Source organism: Dromiciops gliroides, chromosome 1 (genome assembly GCF_019393635.1).
Source record: "Dromiciops gliroides isolate mDroGli1 chromosome 1, mDroGli1.pri, whole genome shotgun sequence".
Classification (NCBI taxonomy): Eukaryota; Metazoa; Chordata; class Mammalia; order Microbiotheria; family Microbiotheriidae; genus Dromiciops; species Dromiciops gliroides.
The window spans coordinates 528,050,110-528,054,164 of NC_057861.1; the positions used below are offsets into that span (position 1 = coordinate 528,050,110).

The 4,055-nt window shown below is 39.3% G+C and overlaps 1 non-coding gene across 1 annotated transcript; it reads left to right on the forward strand.

The window, feature by feature from the left end:
* Positions 1-3,747: 3,747 nt before the first annotated feature.
* On the forward strand, positions 3,748-3,854 carry LOC122737572. The gene has a single exon (XR_006354398.1). It is a non-coding gene; the product is annotated as a U6 spliceosomal RNA (small nuclear RNA).
* Positions 3,855-4,055: the final 201 nt, after the last annotated feature.

Below are 4,055 nucleotides of genomic sequence, written 5' to 3' on the forward strand. Positions count from 1 at the left end.
ACACTTACTAGCTGTATGACCTTGGGCAAGTCACTTAACCCCCATTGCCCCACCCCACCCCCAACCCAAAACTATAAGCTGAACAACCCCACGGGTGTAATCTAATGATCTATGTGTGACCTTGGGCAAGTCACTTAACCCCAATTGCCTCACTAAAAAAAAAAAAAAAGATGTGTGGAGTTGCCCGATGGAGCCACGTACATGTGGAAGGGCAAGGAGGCCGATGTCACTGGATTGTGGAGCTTGTAAAGGGGAGGAAAAATGTAAGAAGATGGTTAAGGCCGGAAAGGGCCAGGTAATGAAGGACTTTACAAGACAACTGGTGGATTTTCTATTTGATCCTGGAAGTAATAAGGGAACCCTTGGACATTAATGACATAGGCATGGCATGGAAAGACATGCAAGTGTATGTATTATGTTGATTATCAGCATTATAAGATGCCATCTCCTGCCACTACTTGTCTTGGATGGATGCCGGTCGTCCTTCAAGGACTCTTGCCATTTAACCAGCGTCCGAAAGCTCGAGCCACATTTCTTTCCCCAGTCACCACTGGAGTGGACTCCAGCTCATGTTTTTTCCTCTCCTACAGGTTTGTTGGGTAAAACCTTAAACAAGGGGCAAATAAAACGAAGAAAGGTTGGTGGGAGGACAAAAGAAGAAGAGGGGAAATTTGTAGCATAAACACAACACTTATGTATGGAAGAAAAATATTTCCTTTGAACAAACAAGACTCTCTGCGCTGCTTCCCAGAAGCACTATTATCCCAGAACAACACAGCTTCCAAAAAAAATATATTAAAAAGAAAGAAAGAAAGAAAAACCCTTTGCAGTCTGCAGAACAAATGCATTGAAAATGTTAAAGGGCATTCATGAAAAGGCTGGATAGCTGTTATTGCAGCAGGGGGAAAAACAACATTATTTTGCTCTGCAGATAAAAGGAAACGGAAAACGGCATATTTATAGCCGGGGAGCCTGGATTCCTTGTTAAGCCACCATTATCAAATTAATGTCAAAATGCATCAAACAGGCATGAGTATTTCAGGCCCCTTATGCAAAGTGCTTGCAAATTGGTTACAAATACATTTGTTTACAGGGGCTGAGGCTGGAGCTAACTAATTAGTCATTGTAGCATTTTCGATTTGGGCAATTACATAAACAATCTGTTTTGAAATATAAACAGAAGTTGTTGTTTTCCTGCAGCCCTTTAAAAATATATATGTATCTGTATTTTGGAGGGGCCCCATTCAGACCCCAAGATGCTTCCCTTCTTAGGTGAGGTAATATGGAAGTAGAGAGGGGTGGAGCAGGAGAACTCTGGTACAGTAAGAGGAGGAGTCTTGTCTCTGACCCGAGAGAGATTTCATTTTGGTTACCAAAGTATCTGGCAGGGAGAAGGAGCTGGAGAGCAGGCTGTATCTGTGCATCAAGGTAAGAAAGATTCCAAGTAGGGTAGAGACTCCAAAGGTTGACATATTCTCCCCCTCTCTCCCTTTTTTTCTTTGGTGGGCAATGAGGGTTAAGTGACTTGCTCAGGGTCACACAGCTAGTAAGTATCAAGTGTCTGAGGCTGGATTTGAACTCAGATTCTCCTGAATCCAGGGCTGGTGCTCTATCCACTGCACCACCTAGCTGCCCCTCTGTCATAGAGTTGTTTTTTTTTTTTAATGAGGCAAGTGGGGTTAAGTGACTTGCCCAGGGTCACACAGCTAGTAAGCATTAAGTGTCTGAGGCCAGATTTGAACTCAGGTCCTCCTGAATCCAGGGCCGGTGCTCTATCCACTGTGCCACTTAGCTGCCCGTTGTCATAGAGTTTTGAGGTTGGGGGCCAGTGGCAACTCTTTTATCCAGAGGAACGGGCCTCTATTAAAGGAGGTAGCATTGTCGACATTTTGAAGCTATGACATCATGAAAAGTGGGCCCAATTTATTGTCTGAGCATTTGGTGTCAGATATCATCAGCTCTCTCTCTCTCTCTCTCTCTCTCTCTCTCTCTCTCTCTCTCTCTCTCTCTCTCTCTCTCTCTCTCTCTCTCTCTCTCTTTCTCTCTTAAACGGGGCAATGAGGATTAGGTGACTTGCCCAGAGTCACATAGCTAGTAAATGTCAAGTGTCTAAGGCCAGGTTTGAACTCAGGTCCTCCTGATTCCAGGGCTGGTGCTTTATCCTTTGTGCCACCTGGCTGCCCCTCACCCCTGGAATCTTAGTCAAGTCACTTAATGTCTCTGGGCCTCAGTTTCCTCCACTGTCCAGTTAGGGGATTAGATTCCATGACCTCTGAGGTCCCTTCCGCTTCTATATATATGATCCTTTGGTCTTCTGAAGCAAAGAATTCCTTCCTATATTAATAAACTGTGAACGGCTTAGTGTGAGTTGATGTTAACTGGAAGTTTCTTCCCATGAATTAATGAAAAATTCCTTTGATCTAGATGTAGGAGAAGAGAACCCACAAGTGACTTCAGGGACCAAAAGATGACACCCCAGATTGAAGGTATTTGAGCTTCAGAGCCCAAATGGCAAATATTCCAATGCCTTAGAAATTTTGAAATGTTCCTTGAAGAAGCAAGTGTCATTTTTTGCAACCTAAGAAATTCAGTCCCCTGTTTCTGGCCTTTTATAAGGTGAGACAAAGTGATAAGTATTTATTAAGCACTTACTAAATCTTATTAAATAAATAAATAAAATATTAATTAAACAAAAATGCAAAGGAAAGACAGTTTTGAATTCAAGGAGCTTAAATTCTTTTTTAAAAAATAATATTATTTCCAACTACATGTTAAAACAATTTTAACATATTATTTTTTTCAAATTGTAATGTTTTATTTTCCTCCCTAATTACATGTTAAAATATTTTTTAACATTTAAAAAAAGTTTTGAGTTCAAATTCCATCCCTCTCACTCTCTCCCTTTCCTGAGACCGCAAGCAATCTGATATAGTTTATATATGTGCAATCGTGTAAAACATTTCCATATTAGTCAATTTGTATAAGAAGACTTGAGTTTAAAAGATGAAAGAAAGTAAAAAATAGCATTAACATTCATTTTTTAAAAATTTGAGTTCCAAATTATCTTTCTGCCTTTCTCCCCTCTTCCCCCTCACTGAGAAGGCAAGCAATTTAATATTGGTTATACATTTGCAATCATGCGAAACATATTTCTATATTAGTCAAGACAAGAAAATCCCAAGAAAAATAAAGTTGTTGTTATTGTTGTTGTTTTAAAGTATGTTTCAATCTTCATTCAGACTCCACCAGTTCTTTCTCTGGAGATGGATAACATTTTTTCATCACAAGTCCTTTGTAATTGTCTTAGATCATTGTACTTTTTTTTTAATCAAAAAAGTCTTTTATTATTTTCCAGTTACATGTAAAGATAGTTTTCAACATGTGTTTTCCTAAGATTTTTTAGTTCCAAATTTTTCTCCCTCTGTCCCTTTCCTCCCCGCTCCTCAAGACAGAAAGCAATTGGATATAGGTTTTATATATGTACAATCACATCAAACATATTTCTGCATTAGTCAAGTTGTGAAAGAAGAATCAGAACAAAAGGGAAAAACCTCAAAAAACAAAAAACAAAACCAAAAGTAGAAACAGTATGGTTCAATCTGCATTCAGAATCCACAGTTCTTTTTTTTTGTATGTGGAGGGCATTTTCCATCATGAGTTCTTTGGAATTGTCTTGGATCATTACACTGCTGAGAAGAACTAAGTCTATCACAGTTAGATCATTGTATTGTTGAGAATAACTAAGCCATGCTCACTTCAGCAGCACATATACTAAAATTGGAATGATACAGAGAAGATTAGCATGGCCCCTGCGCAAGGATGACATGCAAATTCATGAAAAGAATAACTAAGCCATTCACAGTTGATCACCATATAATATTGTTGTCTCTGTATGCACTGTCTTCCTGGTTCTACTCATTTCACTTTGCATCAGTTTGTGTAAGTCTTCCCAGGTTTTTCTGAAAGTATCCTACTTGTCATTTATTATAGCACAATCGTATTCCATCACAATCATGTACCACAACTTGTTCAGCCATTCCCCAGTTGATGGGGAT